The sequence below is a fragment of the Lethenteron reissneri genome, chromosome 44 (assembly GCF_015708825.2).
Source record: "Lethenteron reissneri isolate LAM-NWPU_2019-01 chromosome 44, ASM1570882v1, whole genome shotgun sequence".
Taxonomy (NCBI): Eukaryota; Metazoa; Chordata; class Hyperoartia; order Petromyzontiformes; family Petromyzontidae; genus Lethenteron; species Lethenteron reissneri.
This window is the reverse complement of record NC_083822.1, coordinates 2,105,118-2,124,536: the sequence shown is the minus strand read 5'-3', so window position 1 is coordinate 2,124,536 and position 19,419 is coordinate 2,105,118. Positions and strand designations below refer to the sequence as shown.

Sequence of the window (19,419 nt, the reverse complement as noted above, 5' to 3'; positions counted from 1 at the left end):
TCGGTTGAAATTGTCTCTGTGTTTGTATATGTGGATCGCCTCATGAACGAATCTCTCATGATAGCCAGATGGCTTGCAGAGAACCTCTGTCTTGGAGAAGTCAATGTCATGTGAGCCCACTGAATTGTAACAGTGATCTGCCACGGCTGAGGTGTTTGTCCTACCGTGTTTCAGGTCTGCCTTATGTTCACGGATGCGGTCCGAGACATGTCGTTTGGTTTCTCCAATGTAACTGCTACCACAGAGGCAACTTAGTTTGTAGACGCCAGGGTACTGTATGTCTGGAACCACATCTTTTACAGACGGGACCAGATCACGGATTTTATGTACTGTGTTGAATCGGACCTGGATCTTGTGTTTAATCAGGATTTTGGAGATCTTTTTTGTGACCCCAGCAATGTAGGGTAAGGTGATGGTCTTGAAAGGCTCCTCAACAGGATCCTTCTTGATGGTTGGAGTGATGGCTTTGCGGATTGTGTAGTCGGAGTAACCATTAGCCTTAAGAGCTTGGCGTACGTGTTTGAGTTCACTGGAAATGTGTTCATGGTCGGAGATGCATTGGGCTCTATGATATAGAGTCTTGATGAGGGAATTCTTCTGGGATGGATGGTGGTGGGAATCCGGATTTAGATAAGCATCCGTGTGGGTGGCTTTCCTGTAGACAGAGTGGCTCATTGAACCATCAGGTCTCCTTTTGATTAGGACATCCAAAAAGGGTAGCTTGCCATCATTTTCGACTTCCATGGTGAATCTGATGGCTGGGTGTATGGAATTGATGTGGTCGAGAAATTGGTCTAGAGCAGGCCGGCCATGTGGCCAGATGACAAAAGTGTCGTCTACGTACCTCTTCCATAAGGTCGGGCGTAGAGTGGCAGTCTGGATGGCGTCCGTCTCAAATTTCTCCATGAAGATGTTGGCTACAACCGGAGATAGGGGGGAGCCCATTGGGGTGCCCTCAATTTGCTTGTAGAAGGTTCCATTCCAGGTGAAGTATGTATTGGTTAAGCAGTGTCTCACCAGGGGGGGTACCCCAGCATTCAGTCGGCTTGCCAAAGATACATGAAGAAGATACACCTCTTCGTCCCATTGTCTCTACTATCAACTCCCCCACTTACAAACTGGCTCGTTTTTTATCCGAAATCCTACAGCCTTTCACTGGAAAAACCACCTTTGCAGTACTAAACTCTACTGACCTGGTATCGACAATCAAGGGGATTGCCCTGTCCCCAGACGACCTGCTTGTCAGTTTTGATGTGGTTTCCTTGTTCACCAAGGTGCCTGTGCCTGACACCATCGCAATCATTGAAGACTTGGTTCATCAAGGACTGAATGCTGGGGTACCCCCCGTGGTGAGACACTGCTTAACCAATACATACTTCACCTGGAATGGAACCTTCTACAAGCAAATTGAGGGCACCCCAATGGGCTCCCCCCTATCTCCGGTTGTAGCCAACATCTTCATGGAGAAATTTGAGACGGACGCCATCCAGACTGCCACTCTACGCCCGACCTTATGGAAGAGGTACGTAGACGACACTTTTGTCATCTGGCCACATGGCCGGCCTGCTCTAGACCAATTTCTCGACCACATCAATTCCATACACCCAGCCATCAGATTCACCATGGAAGTCGAAAATGATGGCAAGCTACCCTTTTTGGATGTCCTAATCAAAAGGAGACCTGATGGTTCAATGAGCCACTCTGTCTACAGGAAAGCCACCCACACGGATGCTTATCTAAAACCGGATTCCCACCACCATCCATCCCAGAAGAATTCCCTCATCAAGACTCTATATCATAGAGCCCAATGCATCTCCGACCATGAACACATTTCCAGTGAACTCAAACACGTACGCCAAGCTCTTAAGGCTAATGGTTACTCCGACTACACAATCCGCAAAGCCATCACTCCAACCATCAAGAAGGATCCTGTTGAGGAGCCTTTCAAGACCATCACCTTACCCTACATTGCTGGGGTCACAAAAAAGATCTCCAAAATCCTGATTAAACACAAGATCCAGGTCCGATTCAACACAGTACATAAAATCCGTGATCTGGTCCCGTCTGTAAAAGATGTGGTTCCAGACATACAGTACCCTGGCGTCTACAAACTAAGTTGCCTCTGTGGTAGCAGTTACATTGGAGAAACCAAACGACATGTCTCGGACCGCATCCGTGAACATAAGGCAGACCTGAAACACGGTAGGACAAACACCTCAGCCGTGGCAGATCACTGTTACAATTCAGTGGGCTCACATGACATTGACTTCTCCAAGACAGAGGTTCTCTGCAAGCCATCTGGCTATCATGAGAGATTCGTTCATGAGGCGATCCACATATACAAACACAGAGACAATTTCAACCGAGAAGATGGATTCTGGCTTAGCAATCATTGGAAGGACGTAATAAACCATTTCGGATCATAACTGATTGTGTTCACGTTAACGGTGACTTTCAGACCGCGTTCCACTCACTGGCATGGTGCAGTGTGCAGAGTAATGTATGGTGTCGTAATTGTACAGTAAACATATAGCAGTATGATACACATTAGGGTGGGTAGAATAATACATAGTGTTATATTAAAATGGATAAGGCAGCAACTGCAGCAGCAGCAGCAAGTGCAGCAGCAGCAGCAAGTGCAGCAGCAGCAGCAAGTGCAGCAGCAGCAGCAGCAACTGCTGCAGCAGCAGTAACTGCAGCTCCCTTTGATGCTGTTAATCCTGCATAATGCACATGCATATGCAGTACTAATTACATTCCTGCATTTCCCATAAATATGCTAAATTCCTGTTGATATGCAAATTCCTTTGTCAATGCGCCCAGCTTATATATATGCTCTAAGCCCGTGTGCTGTTTCATTCAGACTCTGTCGCCTCGACGGACCTGGTTTTCACCTGAGGACGGCTGCTTGCGTTGTGGCCGAAACGTCGTGAGAATTGTTTTATTATGTTTTATTTTATTATTTTATTACTTCCCTTCTACGTGACTTTACCGAAAGAACCAAGAAGATGAATCCCTGCAGTCACGAAGGCTTTAAATCGAAAAATCTGTAGATACTCCTATAGAGTTAGTAGTTACTACTATAGAGTCAACAGATACTACTATAGAGTTAGTCGTTACTATAGAAATGGAAGATACTACTGTTGGGTCAGTAGGTACGACTCCAGTCAGTAGTTACTACTCCAGTCAGTAGATATTATGATACAGTCAGTAGCTACTACAGGGTTCAGTAGATACTACTGTACAGTCAGTAGATACAACTAGAGTCAGCAGATACTACCATATAATCAGTAGATACTACTATGGAATCAATAGATACTACTATAGAGTCAGCAGATACTACTGTAGAGCTAGATACAGTGGTACCCCGGAGATCGAACTTAATTCGTTCCAGAAGGCCATTCGAACACCGATTTGTTTGAACACCGAATTAATTTTCCCCATGATAATTAATGTAAAAGACATTCATTTGTTCCAGACACAAGAAATATCTCATTATAAAGCATTTTTACAGGAATTTTACAGTAATTACATGTATAAAATCATACAAGAAAACAATAAACACAATAAATAAATGGGAAAAATAAAACACGTTCCTTCGGAGTGGGCAGGTAGGAACTTGGTTGGACAGCGCGGCGTTCAAGGGGGGGGGGACAGTTGGATGAGTGGGCATGTTTATCCTTCCCCCCCACCCTCCCCGACATCGTCAACCAATTGCGGCGTAGCTCGGTGTTCGGTGGGGAGGTGCATGGGTTGGCAGAATTCCGGATATGCACGACAGACAGACAGACAAATAATCCCTGGTGAGCAGTGTGGAACCTGTTGTTACTACCTGTATAACACTCTAGGTAACTAAGACTCACACACACATACACTCACCCTCACACTCTCAGACTCACACACACACACTCTCAGACTCACACACGCACACTCTCAGACTCACACACACAAACACACTCTTATACTCTCAGACTCACACACACACTCACTCTCAGACTCACACACACACTCACTCTCAGACTCACACACACACACTCACTCTCACACTCTCAGACTCACACTCTCAGACTCACACACACATACACTCACTCTCAGACTCACACACACACACTCACTCTCACACTCTCAGACTCACACACACACTCTCAGACTCACACACACACGCACTCTCACACTCTCAAACTCACACACACACACTCTCAGACTCACACACACACGCACTCTCACACTCTCAAACTCACACACACACACTCTCAGACTCACACACACATACAGTGACCCTCACACTCTCAGACTCATACACTCACATTTTCAGACTCACACACACACACTCTCAGAGTCACACACACATACACTCACTCTCACAAACACACTCACAGACTCACACACAGATACACTCACTCTCACACTCTCAGACTCACACTCACTCTCACACTCTCAGATTCACACACACACTCACTCTCAGACTCTCAAACTCACACACACACACTCTCAGACTCACACTCACACTCTCAGACTCACACACACACGCATCTCTCACACTCTCAAACTCACACACACACACTCTCAGACTCACACACACACGCACTTTCACACTCTCAAACTCACACACACACACTCTCAGACTCACACACACACGCACTCTCACACTCTCAAACTCACACACACACACTCTCAGACTCACACACACATACACTCACTCTCACACACACACTCACAGACTCACACACAGATACACTCACTCTCACACTCTCACACTCTCAGACTCACACTCACTCTCACACTCTCAGATTCACACACACACTCACTCTCAGACTCTCAAACTCACACACACACACTCTCAGACTCACACTCACACTCTCAGACTCACACACACACGCACTCTCACACTCTCAAACTCACACACACACACTCTCAGACTCACACACACACTCATCCTCACACTCTCAGACTCACACACACACACACACTCTCTCACACTCTCAAACTCACACACACATACATACACTCACTCTCACACTCTCAGACTAACTCTCACACACACTCTCAGACTCACACACACATACAGTCACCTCACACTCTCAGACTCACACACTCATACTTTCAGACTCACACACACACACTCTCAGACTCACACACACATACACTCACTCTCACACACACACTCACAGACTCACACACAGATACACTCACTCTCACACTCTCAGACTCACACACACACCCACTCTTATACTCTCAGACTCACACACACACTCACCCTCACACTCTCAGACTCACACTCACTCTCACACTCTCAGATTCACACACACACTCACTCTCAGACTCACACACACACACTCACTCTCAGACACACACACACTCACTCACCCTCACACTCTCAGACTCACACACACATACACTCACTCTCAGACTCACACACACACACTCACGCTCACACTCTCAGACTCACACACACACACTCACCCTCACACTCACACACACTCACACACACTCACACTCACACACTCTCAGACTCACACACACACACACTCACTCTCAGACTCACACACACTCACTCACACTCACACACTCTCAGACTCACACACACATACACTCACTCTCACACTCTCAGACTCACACACTCACAGACTCACACACAGATGCACTCACTCTCACACTCTCAGACTCACACACACACTCTCATACTCACACACACATACACTCACTCTCACACTCTCAGACTCACAAACACACACTCTCAAACTCAAACTCTCAGACTCACACACACATACACTCACTCTCAGACTCTTCACCTTACAAAATGTACATTCCTTGCTCAGCTACCCCAGGTAGGACTCAAACCCACAATCCCTGGCTTAAGAGGCCAGTGCCTTATCCATTAGGCCACTGGGGCTACATGTAGCATGATGAAAATCTGGCTCATGTACAGAATTCTTAAATCAACTCACAATAATAATTTTAAAAAATGATATGGTTTTTCCCCTTCCGTCCCCTCTGTTTTATCCATGTTGATAATTGTCACCAAGGTCCACTGATTTAAAACTATCTTCTCTTGGCACAGTGCCAATTTGGATTTTCATTATCATTCTCTTTGTTTTTTTCGGTAAAGTCACGTAGGTAAAACAATAAAATAAAATAAATGAAAACAACTAAATAAAATCACGACGTGAAGGCACAGTTATTTTGCTGTGCCTTTTTACACCTGATGAGGGAGGCTTGTGTTGCCTCCGAAACGTCGTGATTAAATTTAGTTGTTTTCATTTATTTTATTTTATTGTTTTTCATACGTGACTTTACCGAAAAAAACAAAAACTATGAATCCTTGCAGTCACGAAAGCTTCAAATCTAGAATTTTCATGATCAGATTCGTTAACTTGACATCTTGATTTTACAAAATGAACAGCTTTTTCTCAGCAACCCCAGGTGGGACTCGAACCCACTATCCCTGGCTTAGGAGGCCAGTGCCTTATCCATTAGGCCACTGGTGCTACATGTAACATGATGAAAACCTGGCTTATGTACAGACTTCTTAAATAAACTCACAATAATTCTAGAAATGGATATGTATTTTCCCCTTTTATTCTCTGCTTTATCAATGTTGATAATTGTCACCAAAGTACACTGATTTCAAACTCTCTTCTGAATGCATAGTGGCATTATGTTTTAGATTCTGTTTCTTTCGGTAAAGTCACGTAGATGAAAAAAAATAAAATAAAAAATAAATCACGACGTTTCGGAGGCAACACAAGCTTCCGTCATCAGGTGGAACAGCCACAGCAAAATTACTGTATTGAATAGAGAGAGCTATTGGTGACAAGCGATTATATAGGGTAAAAGGGGGGGAGGAGCCAGGGAGGAGGGATGCAGGGGGGGGGGGGTGCGCCGTGCGGAGTCAGCGGCGGGGGGGGGGGGGTAAGCTGAGATAAGCTGATTTATGACGTCATTTTAGGACGTAGGGGTGACCGGTGTGTGGACTTGGGGCAGAAGCTAAGCCGATTAATTTATAAATGGAGCCACCCTCCCCCAGTTCCATTTTGTGACTGAAACATCGCCCGTCTCCTCGCGGCGGTTCTCCCCCCCCCCCCACCACGAACCCCCCCCTCTACCAACCCAAACCCACCGCTCCCATTGGTTGGCGCCCCCAAGCCAATGGGAGGGCTCTGGTGGGGCGGGGCCATGCACGACAGACAGACAAATAATCCCTGGTGGGCAGTGTGGAACTGTTGTTCCTACCTGTAAAAACTTGAACTTTCAGAACTGCCGCCCTGCGCTCTCTAAAAAGTGTATAGATCCACCTTTGCTTTCCTCCACTCTCCCCAGCGCATTCTGAATATCGTCCACGTCTCCCAATCAATGCATGCGATATGCGAGTCATGCAAGCACTTTAGCTGCTGCAGAATGAAATTACATTTGACGAAAACTTTCAGTTCCTCAGAAAGAGACATTCTTTACAATCAGAAAAAAAACAGCCGACCAACCCTTAGGACACTCAGCGGGCCACTCAGGTTTGCCTCTGGCTGATCAGGGACCAAAAGTGACAGAAGAGATTCCAGCAACACAATTCAAAGTTGGCTGTAGGGGAGGTAGTTTGGAAAGAGGGCTCCTCCATGGAATCTACTGAGGGATACAGAGGCATTTACAGGGATAATTTTGAAAGGGCTACACATGTCATAGGCGTCAAAGCTAAACATATATATAAAACTATTACTATTTTTATTTTACCAGGTAAGGCTCACTTAGCTATGTAGCTTAGTTTCAGAAGCGACCTGGCCACAAATTATACGAAGTGGCTTATCATGTGGAAATTTACAGCAGCCAAATATTTAAAATGCACATTGATTTTAAATGTGGAGGGAAAAACCGGAGGACAGGGATAAAAATCCACGGGGCCACGGGGAGAGAGAGAGACACGCAAACTAAAAATATACAGCAGGCGTCAGGGTTGGGATCGAACCCACAATGTCCTGTATACCAGGCGAGGTAGTTAATATTTCATCACTGTGGTGCCTCACCTATTTCATTTCTCAACCGAAATGTGGAGAAGAAAAAAAAGGTGTTTACTGTGACAATACAAAAAGAAAATAACACTATGTAACACGATTTTTGTTCCTTGGTAGTAAGTGTTATTTCGTAATTGCTTATACCTAAAAAGTATAGAAAATGGCTATTATTCCCCACAAACTTTGCTTTTGTGACCAGGACAGTGATATTTTGAAATGTACCTATTTTCAATGAGAAAACGGGCGAATTAGTATCCTTTCGTTCACATAAAGTCAGAAAAAAACAGCGTATGAATCAAAATGTACATGTAATATACTATATTAATACAAAATTACTACAAAAGATTTAGAAGTGAGTAGTTTTTTTAGATTGACGATTATGCTGTAAATAACTTTCACGAATCAGCCCCCAAATGTTGTCTCCCATCATGTTCTCGTTATACTGTCCTTGGTAGCGGCGTTCAAAGTACAGTATATCCTGGTAGAAGCGCTCGCCTTGCTCCTCCGAGTACGCTCCCATGTTCTCCTTGAATTTGTCAAGTTTTTGACCTTATCAAGTTTTTGACCTTGTGATTGCCCAGGAAGCCACGAGCCACTGCGACAAAGCTGTTCCAAGCCACTTTCTCCTAACTAGTTCGGATTCCAAGAACACAGGATGAGATGTTACTATCCTTTGTGCAAGCACTTCCAAGAGTTCATGAACAGCGAGCCTGGTGAAATTTGGGGAGCGCATCGTCAGTAGTGTACCTTTGGTTCCTAGGGTGTTTCGGCCTTTCATACTATACACCCTCCCCAAAGGCGGCCAGCGACAGGGAGATCAATCCTACGCTTGCGTCCCATTCCCAATTAGTCATAGGAGTTGCCTTGTTGTTGATAGCCAACATCCCATGGGACTATGCATGGCAGGGGCGTCCTCCTCCCTGAGTCAAGCATTGTTGACCGCATACCTCCTGGCCCTCTCACTTCGGGGCCCAGCTGGGGTCTTTCCTCTTCATCCAGAGCCACTGACTGCTGCCTTCTGCCGCCTCCGATACAGCTCTGATTGCCGAACGCTGGCTCTGTCCCTTAATTCCCAGGTCTCTAAGCAGTCTGGTTGTAGATGTTGGTAGAGAGTTGGTGGCAACTCGCTTGTCCTCCAGGGCGGACGCAAGGTTTTTAAGGACTTGGTTGTGACGCCAAGTGTAGCGTCCTTGGGTGAGGCTTGTTTTACACCCTGTGAGAATGTGCCTGAGGTTGGCTGGCATGGAACAGAGGGCACAGTCCGGATCTTCACCATACCATTGGTGAAGATTAACTGGTGTTGGAAGGACGTCATATGTTGCTCTGATGGAAAAGCTCAACCGCCTCGCTTCCATGGCCCACATATCCTTCCAGCTGATCTGCCTCTTCTCCACACTGTCCCATCGAGTCCACTGTCCCTGTTTGGCAAGAAAGACTGCCTTGGCCCACCTTGCAGCCTCCTCCTGATGGCGTACTTCCTGCACTACCATCTTCCGCCGCTCTGGTACTGTGGCCTTACTCCAAGCAGCACGGCTAGTTAGCCCAAGGCCTCCTCTCCCTTGCTGAACATGACCCACAATGTCAGCATGTCTGAGGGCTGCTGTTGCCTCCTGGACTGCTTTTCCTGGCCTCCACTTGCGCCCAGTTGCCAAGGTCGGCGCGTTGTTGCTCACCACTGGGTCTCGAGATTCATTCAGTGTCATCTGGAGCCTGGTTTTTGCACACTTGAATTCCTCTGTTAGACTGGTGAGGGGCAGCTTGAGGACACCATCTCCATAGAGGCCTATGGTGGTAAGGCATCGTGGAACTCCGAGCCACTTCTTTAAGTAGCCTGTGACTCCTCTTTCCATCTTCTCCACTGTTGAGATTGGAACTTCATACACTGCTAGGGGCCACAACACCCGTGGTAGGAGACCAAACTGCAGACACCAGGCCTTTAACTTTCCAGGTAGCTGGGTGTTGTCGATGGACTGTAGGCTACTACTGATGTCTTTGCGCAGCTGTTGCACCTGGTCTTTGTCCTTCAGGCTTGCATCATACCACCTTCCAAGGCTTTTTACCGGCTGCTCAGACACTGTTGGGATTTAGTCATCTCCGATGAAGAATTTTAGGTCAGAGAGTACTCCCTTCACAATCGAGATGCTGCGTGACTTGGATGGTTTAATCTTCATACGGGCCCAGCTGATGTTCTCCTGGAGTTTTCTGAGCAGTCTCCTGGTGCATGGGACAGTGGTGGTCAATGTTGTAATGTCGTCCATGTAGGCTCTGAGTGGAGGGAGGCGGAAACCAGAGTCGACTCGCTGTCCACCAGCAACCCATTTTGAGGATCTGATGATAACCTCCATTGCCATTATGAATGCCAACGGAGAAATGGTGCATCCCGCCATTATACCTACATTCAGGCACTGCCATGAGGTGGTGAACTCTGAGGTGGTGAAGCAGAACTGCAGATCCTGGAAGTACGACTTCACCAGGGTTGTGATGGTGTCCGGTATGTGGAAAAATCTGAAGGCAGACCACAGGAGTTCATAAGGCACAGAGCCAAATGCATTGGCGAGGTCGAGGAAGACTACATGGAGGTCCTTTTTCTCCACCTTGGCCATTTGGATCTGGTGCCAGATCATGCTGGAATGTTCCAAGCAGCCAGAGAACCCTGATATTCCTGCCTTCTGTACAGATGTATCAACGTATGCATTCTTTTGCAGGTACTCGGCCATCCTCTGGGCAATGACCCTAAAGAAGATTTTACCCTCGACATTCAGTAAGGAGATTGGGCAGAATTGGCTGATGTTCACTGCATCCTTCTCCTTAGGGATCAGGACCCCGCCTGCCCTACGCCACACTTTGGGTATTATCTTCTTTTGCCAAGCTGTTCTCATAAGCCTCCAGAGGAACCTCAGGAGGTCTGGTGCGTTCTTATACACTTTGTACGGGACTCCATTTGGCCCCGGGGCTGATGCTGCTCTTGCCCGTCGAACTGTGTTTTCCACCTCTTTCCATGTCGGAGGGCTGGTCTCAATATGATTTTCCGGGGGTTCAATGGGTGGGACAGATGTTCATGTCGCTTTGAGTCAAAGTTTGTTGTTCTCAGGTGCTCCTCTAGGTCTTTCTTTGTTGTTTTTAGAGCTCCACTTTTTTCCTTCATGAAGAGACTTTTAAGGAACTTGAAGGGATCTTTATAGAATCGAGTTCTAGTTTGTTCTTTCTTCCTTCTGCGTTTCCGTAGGTTCTCTGCTCTACGGAGGGATGCCAACCGGGTTTTGATGTCAGCCTGAAGTGCCTCTATGCCCTCCTTTTCCACTTCCGAGGCCTTCTTCTACTGTTTCTTAAGCTGTCTCCTTTCTTGAACGAGGCGCTTGATTTCTTGTTGCCTCCTGGAAACTGGTGGGGTTGGAACCTTTCTCCCGCCTTTTGCCTTTTGCACTCCAAAGCTTTCTGCCCCGTACTCATAGATGATGTCCCCCATCCTCTCCAACTTCTTCTCCACTGTGCCTCGAAGTTTCTCGAGGGTCAAGGTAAGGTCAGTATTCACTGTTTCCCACAACTTCTTGTCACTGGCGCCATGCCGCTTCACATACTGTCTGTGCCCTGGTAGTCTCCTCTCGACTGCAGGTCTGGGAGGCTGGGTGAGTTCCACTTCTGTTGTTGGTTCCACCTCAGTTGTTATTTCGGTGCTTGAGTTTACGTCCTCCATGACAGTGGTACTGATGCACTGCAAACTATGGTTTGCGTCCAGTTGCTGTGCTTCATTCGACTGATTTGATCGCTTTCACAGAAAGTAATCAATGCGAGGCCTCTGTCTCTCTTTACCCAAACACCCACTCCAGGATCTTCTTTATCTCTGGTCTGATGAAGACACCGGCTTTGACCTTTGCCTCAGACAGCTTAGGGAAAAAGTCTTGAAGGTACTTGAAGGCTGCCGACTTCTTATCGACACCTCTGACAAATTGTTTCATGAGGCCCAATTTTACGTGCAGTGGTGGCATCAGCACCTTCCGGGGGTCCACCAGTGACTCCCACTTGACATTGTTCCTCCCCACAGGGAACTCGGTCCGCTGTGGCCACTCCCGACTATGGTAGTGCGCCTTGGTGTCCCAGCTGTCCCAAAGGCAAAGATAGCAGGGAAACTTGCTAAAAACGCCTTGGAGACCAATCAGGAATGCCACAATTTTGAAGTCTCCGATGTTCTCCCAGCCATACCCATCATACTTCAAGGCATCCAGCAAGGTCTTGATGCTGTTGTAATCCTCTTTGAGGTGCACCGAGTGAGCCTGGGGAAGAGACAGGTACTTGTTACCATTATGGAGCAGCACGGCTTTGAGGCTCCTGGATGAGCTGTCAATGAATAGGCGCCACTTATTCTGGTTACAGGCGATTCCGATTGTCTCGAACAGACTGGTCACATTGTGGCAGAAGCAGAGCCCATCTTGACGGGTGAAGAAGCTGCAAAAAGGTTGGTGACGCTTTCTCTGATCTGCAACTTACACACTTTCATCCAACAAGTTCCACTGCTTGAGCCTAGACGTCAAAAGCTCGGCATTGGACTTGGTGAGACCAAGATCTCTGATCAAGTCGTTGAGGTCTTTTTGGTTGGGGTAGTATGGATTTCTCTCCTCAGCTCCACCTCTGAAATGGTCATCTGGATCTAGAACGCCTTCCTCGCTCTCTGACTTGCTGCTCTCTTCTAAAGACGACTGCTCTCTCTCCGGAGGAGTGGGTACGGGGAGACCATGGCAGTGTGGCACCGGGGCGATGGATACGTGATAGTAGGTGCATTCTTGCCAGTCCGACGTTTGAAAGGGTTCACCATGCAGAAGTAGCAGTTGCTTGAGTGGTCAGTGGGTTCCCGTCAAATTCTTGGGATAGCGAACTTCATGGCACTCTTTTCTCCTCTATACCATCCTACAAAAATAAATGTATTTCACCCATGACTAATGTGTAAGAGATTTTCGCAACATTTTTTCATATATGATATATGTTTTCAATAACACTCAAAATTGTAAAACATTTTAAAATTAAAAACTTATACAATTAAAATGTTTTCATAAAATTTGATAACATAAAATTCCAAGCAACAATTGTCCATCTTACCTTCCAGAGTTTTTTTGCATTGCTCGCAGGTGAAATGAGGAGCCCAGGGTTTGTCTTGATCTCCGACAGGCATGCCGAAATATGCCTTGCAGGCCTCACACATCTTAGCAGATGCCTCCACAGAGTACATTTTCGCTCTTGTCTTGATCAATTGGCCGCAGACATAGCAAAATGCGTCTGCTGGATGCTTGCAACCTCTTGATGCCATCTCAGAATAATGCAGATATGTATCCACTTAGGCAGCTAGAACTAAACTCAACTGGTGGGCTTAAGGCCCCTGTATTTATACTACTATTTATATTACTGGAAAGTTCTAGAATGTTCTATAAGTTGCTCCAAGTTTACTCTGCACTGAATCTATCTGGTATGTTCTGGAAAATAGGTAAATTTCTAAATATCACCATCCTGGTCACAAAAGCAAAGTTTGTGGGGAATAATAGCAATTTCCTATACTTTTTAGGCATAAGCAATTACGAAATAACACTTACTACCCAGAAACAAACAAAAAAATATTCCACAGTGTAATCCAACCTGCTCACCAAAAAACTGTTGAGAGTGAGGGCTCCATAATTTATGTTGCCTACGGTAAAAAAAACCCTCAAGGCAGGCTCTGAATATTGGATTACCGTAATTTATTTATTTTCTACAGCAAGGTGTAACACAATGACTGCTAACCACTCTTGACATTTGGAAATTCATTCCTGCTGATTCAGAGTAGATTTCCATCTTCACAATCTACAGTTTTCAGAGAATGTGAAAAAGTCGCTAATGGAATTCAAATGCACCCAGATTGTCCTCCATAAGGCCAATGCATATGCTAATGGGGCCTTTGGCTCGACACCTTCTGTGGATGCACAGATAAGTCCACTGTGCCGAATTGTTTTGTGCTGTTCACATTAAAGTTGTATCTTAGCAAAGCTGGGCATGCAAGAACGTAATGTACTATGCAGGGGAAATTTAGTAACAGCATAGGAATCATCATAATCACTGTCGTCACCATCGTTATCACCAGCCCTGGTTTATCCGCTGCTAGATAAAGGCCTCATGGTCTCGTAGTTCAATAACGCATTTAAGTCTTGCACATGAGCCGATCTCATGGCAGTCACCTCCCTGGGTGTGTTTCTCTCCTTTGGCTGCCATTCCGACAGCAGTCTCGTCAGCCAGCCATCGACCACAGACAGACGCTGTCCCTTCCTGGTGCTGTGCAGCTGATGGATGCCTTCATTTCATCAAGGTTTGGTTACTGCAATGCCTTACTTGCTGTCGTTTCTAAAAAAAATCTATAAAGACAGCACTATATTCAAAAGTCAGCTGCCTGGGTTGTAACCAAATCTATATCATTCGTCCCTGCACTGTCTCCCTGTAAAGTAACAGAATCGACTTTAAGATTATTATTCTCACGTTGAAGGCTTCGAATGAGTTGGCTCCCTAAATATCTCGCCAATTTGCTCACGTTTTATATTCCACTGCGAAAAATTAGATCTGCCCATTCTAGTCTAAAATCATTTTCCGAAAGACCAGACTGTGTTCTATGGGAGAAGATGGAGCTATCTGCAGCATGGCTCCGCAATTGGTCCATTAGAGGAGTCTGAGTCTGTTACGCTTTTTAAATCGCATCTTAAAACTCACCTGTTTTAATTACAGGCTTTCTGGACTAAAATGAAACAAAAAAACTGAGACTTTTTTTTACTTTACAAGGTAAGGCCCACTGAGCTATATAGTGCTTTTTCAGAAGCGACCTGGCCACAAATGATAACTCAACGAAGTGACTTATATTTCGATTTAAAGCTTTCGTGACTGCAGGGATTCATCTTCTTGGTTCTTTCGGTAAAGTCACGTAGAAGTAATGAAATGATAAAAATAAAACATAATAAAATAATACTCACGACGTTTCGGCCACAACACAAGCAGCCGTCCTCAGGTGAAGACCAGGTCTGTCGAGGCGACAGCGTCTAAATGAAACACCACCACGCTTGGAGCGTCTATTTAAGCTGGTTTGGAAAGGGGGGAAAAATGCGCCTTGACAAAATAATCTGCATATCAAGAGCAATTTAGCATATTTATGGGAAATGCAGGAATGCGACTAGTGCTACTTGTGAAATGCGTAGGAGGTGGGCAGGGGGTTTTAAAGATAGGGGTAGCATTAATAAAGGGAAGGAATGTTAATAGTATGTAGCTGCAGTAACTAAACAACCACGTAAAAAGCTAAAGTATAAACTACATAGTATCATCAGTATGCTAAATATACTCTCAATAAGCTGAGCTACTAACGGTAAGTAATACATTACAATTCTAGGTCACAAAAAATATAATATGCTTCCAGCTAAACTTTTTAAACTTTTTCCTTACATCACACGGGTATATCCCGTACTATATGCTGCCATAGACAAACCCAACATTAAATTGTATACTGTATTACTATACACTACCCTATGTCTTAGAATAATACACAGTGTAATATTACACTATGTATTATTCTACCCACCCAACTGTATACCACACTGCTGTATATTCACTATACAATTACGATACTATGTATTACCTTATACATTGTATTAAACATTACACTTTAATACTATTTATTATTTTACAACATGTTATACACTATACCATTGACCGTCGCGTGAAAGGTACTAAGAGGAACGAAATATGTCAATGGGAGAGTGGTGGTAGGAAGCTAGCAGCGGAGCAAAGAATCCATTCTCTGCGGAGAATACAAGATATATAGTCCATGTCAGTGAGTGGAACGCGGTCTGAAAGTCACCGTAAACGTGGACACAATCAGTTAAGATCCGAAATGGTTTATTACTTCCTTCCAATGATTGCTAAGCCGGAATCCATCTTCTCGATTCCGGAACGCGGTCTGAAAGTCACCGTAAACGTGGACACAATCAGTTAAGATCCGAAATGGTTTATTACTTCCTTCCAATGATTGCTAAGCCAGAATCCAACTTCTCGATTCCAGCTTAGCAATCATTGGAAGGACGTAATAAAGCATTCCGGATCTTAACTGATTGTGTCCACGTTTACAGTGACTTTCAGACCGCGTTCCACTCACTGACATGGACTATATATCTTGTATTCTCCGCAGGGAATGGATTCTTTGCTCCGCTGCTAGCTTCCTATCACCACTCTCCAATTGACATATTTCGTTGCTTCCTCTTAGTACCTTTCACGCGACGGTCAATGGTATAGTGTATAACATATTGTAAAATAATAAATAGTGTTAAAGTGTAATGTTTAATACAATGTATAAGGTAATATATAGTATCGTAATTGTATAGTGAATATACAGCAGTGTGGTATACAGTTGGGTGGGTAGAATAATACATAGTGTAATATTACACTATGTATTATTCTAAGACATAGGGTAGTGTATAGTAATACAGTATACAATTTAATGTTGGGTTTGTCTATGGCAGCTTATAGCACGGGATAGACCAGTGTGATGTAAGGAAAAAGTTTAAAAAGTTTAGCTGGAAGCATATTATATTTTTTGCGACCTAGAATTGTAATGTATTACTTACGATTAGTAGCTCAGCTTATTGAGAGTATGTTTAGCTTACTGATGATACTATGTAATTTATACTTTAGCTTTTTACGTGGTTGTTTAGATACTGCAGCTACATACTATTAACATTCTTTCCCTTTATGAATGCTACCCCTACCCCCTCCCTTTGATGCTGCTAATCCTGCATAATGCATGGGCATAATATGACTTTGAAAACCCCCCGCCCACCTCCTACGCATTTCACAAGTAGCACTAGTCGCATTCCTGCATTTCCCATAAATATGCTAAATTGCTCTTGATATGCAGATTATTTTGTCAAGGCGCATTTTTCCCCCCTTTCCAAACCAGCTTAAATAGACGCTCCAAGCGTGGTGGTGTTTCATTTAGACGCTGTCGCCTCGACAGACCTGGTCTTCACCTGAGGACGGCTGCTTGTGTTGTGGCCGAAACGTCGTGAGAATTATTTTATTATATTTTATTTTTATTCTTTTATTACTTCCCTTCTACGTGACTTTACCGAAAAAACCAAGAAGAAGTGACTTATGTGGAAATTTATAGCATCCAAATACGTTTTAACACATGCCTAATTGTGGATGGAAAACATGAGGACCCGGAGAAAAATCCACACGACCACTGGGAAGAAAGAGAGAGACATGCAAAGTCCAAATATACAGCAGGCGTCAGGGTCGGGTTTGAACCCACGACCTCCTGCATACCAAGCGAGGGAGTCAACATTTCACCACCGTAGCGTCCAATATCTTAACAAGCTTAATGTAAAGCGTTTTTAGGCCTTGTGCGAACTGTGCTGTGGAAAACCGAATTGATTATAGTAGTAGGTTGTTACCCTTTTAAACTGGTACAAAACTGACACCTTTATTCAAGGCATCATGTTTGCCATAACCACAACACAAGTAGTCAAAAAAGCAATCAAAAAGAAGCAACTCTGATAATGATAATAATATGCACTGTCCTTGAAGTTGATTGGTCCACACCCGAGACGGCTTTCTTTAGAGCCTAGTCCCCATTGGTGTTAGACCAGATGACACCAGAAGGCTCTCAATACTCTGATATTGCAGTGTTTGAGTTGTACGCCTTCTGGTGTCATCTGGCAAACATGATGCCTTGAATAAAGGTGTCAGTTTTGTACCAGTTTAAAAGGGTAAAAACCTACTACTATATTTTGCCACTGGTAAAAGAGATCTAATAGCGAATTTATTATGTTTTATTAGAATTCTACCGATGTGTCCTGCCAAAGCCCACTTAATGTCCATAACATTAAATACGATGTTACGAATTTTTTCATTTCGTTTTTGATCAAAGTGAGTCCCCCTTTCTGTCTGCGGTTGTAATTCTCAGCATTCATCCCCCACCCATGCTGCCTTGCAGCAAGCTCCACGTGTTTGTGTCAGTGCACCGATTGACAGCTTTGTTCATAGAGGAAACATTGTTACGTTCATTTTGATCATCAAATAAAATTTTACAAAAGCACTCCACGCCACTCTTGCTCGCCTCATTATTTAATGACGTTGGTGCCGATCCTCCTGCAATAATTAATAATAACAATTACGATTTATTTTTCATAGAGCGCCCTTCAAGCCAGGGTGTCTCGTAGTGTTTTTTTACAGGCGATAAAAAAGTAGTTAATTAAAAGTGTGACTTTAAGAACGGGGTTAAATAGTTTAAAAGACACGAGGTTAAATTAAATAGACAGACATGTAAAGAAGAACCCGCTACAATAAAAATGGAGGGCGAGGAGGGAATAATGGGTCGAGGAGAAAGGGCACGGATTTGTACGTATGTATGCTGACTTCTTTTGCACCGTACGTAGCCAACCGAGTGATTGAGAGGTGCGCAGGGGAAAGGACAACAAACTAAACAAAAAAAGCAGTTCTAAAGAAATTAGTTGTCAATCTAGATTATTTAAAAAGCATAGTTTCAGTGGCGTCCTAATATCGGATGGAAGAGCGTTCCCGACTGCTGCAGAAGAGCATCCGAAACCGCGCGATGCAGTTACCGTCTTTGTTCGATGCCTAACCAAAACCTGCTGCTCCGAGGATGACCAGAGTTTGGGTAATGGTTTATGCTCCTTGATGAAATCAGTGAGGTATTGTGGTTAATTTGTGACAAGGACTTTATGTGTATAAAAGAGGGATCCTGCGGAGAAGAGATCCGACCCTGACGCCTGCTGTATATTTCCTGTAATACATTACCTTTGGTTGTTACAATGACTGCCATAACCCCACCTGTTATTGCTCTGTCATCACCCAATGTGAGGTGGCCAACACCGCTATGCAAGGCGGGTCCCTGGCGACCGCGCGGGTGTGTATGTGCAGATGTGCGTGTGTGAATGTGTGCAGGTGTGGTTGAGCGAGTGGCTCGTATTCGAAAAGGTTGTGACTTCTAATCATTGGTAGGGGGAGTTGACGCAGGCCATCATCCCCCCGGGGTCGATCAAATATGTATCGCTCTGTGGTGAAGTCGTCAGTGATTGCCCTGGCCCCCACCATAGAATCGTGGAATTTCCACCTTTGGCTCAGGGCTGTGAACAGGATATGGGCACCGACCACCTTGATGCTCGTTGGAGCAGAAAACCAATTTGGGATTTATTTAAAAATGTGAACAAAGCAGTGTAGAAAGTACTGCGTATCTCACAATTAAAGGATTGGCTTAGGAATTAAATTTGAGTTTCCTCTTCAATGGTTGTGTAAAAAATATAAAGTCGATGCACTCTAAATCGACAAAGAGCTGCTTTTGAAAAACTAACATTGCCTCGGGCTACGAATATAATGGCAGTGAACAGTTTTGGAAAGTTCTCCC

At 44.7% G+C, this 19,419-nt stretch overlaps 1 protein-coding gene and 2 non-coding genes across 3 annotated transcripts in view; all 3 read right to left on the bottom strand.

Moving 5' to 3' along the window:
• Positions 1-19,419, bottom strand: part of LOC133353671 (glutamate receptor ionotropic, NMDA 2C-like) — a 280,052-nt gene that overhangs the window by 156,145 nt on the left and 104,488 nt on the right. The window lies entirely within an intron of this gene.
• TRNAK-CUU (transfer RNA lysine (anticodon CUU)) lies at positions 5,821-5,893 on the bottom strand. Its single transcript has one exon. It is a non-coding gene; the product is annotated as a tRNA-Lys (tRNA).
• On the bottom strand, positions 6,416-6,488 carry TRNAR-CCU (transfer RNA arginine (anticodon CCU)). The gene has a single exon. It is a non-coding gene; the product is annotated as a tRNA-Arg (tRNA).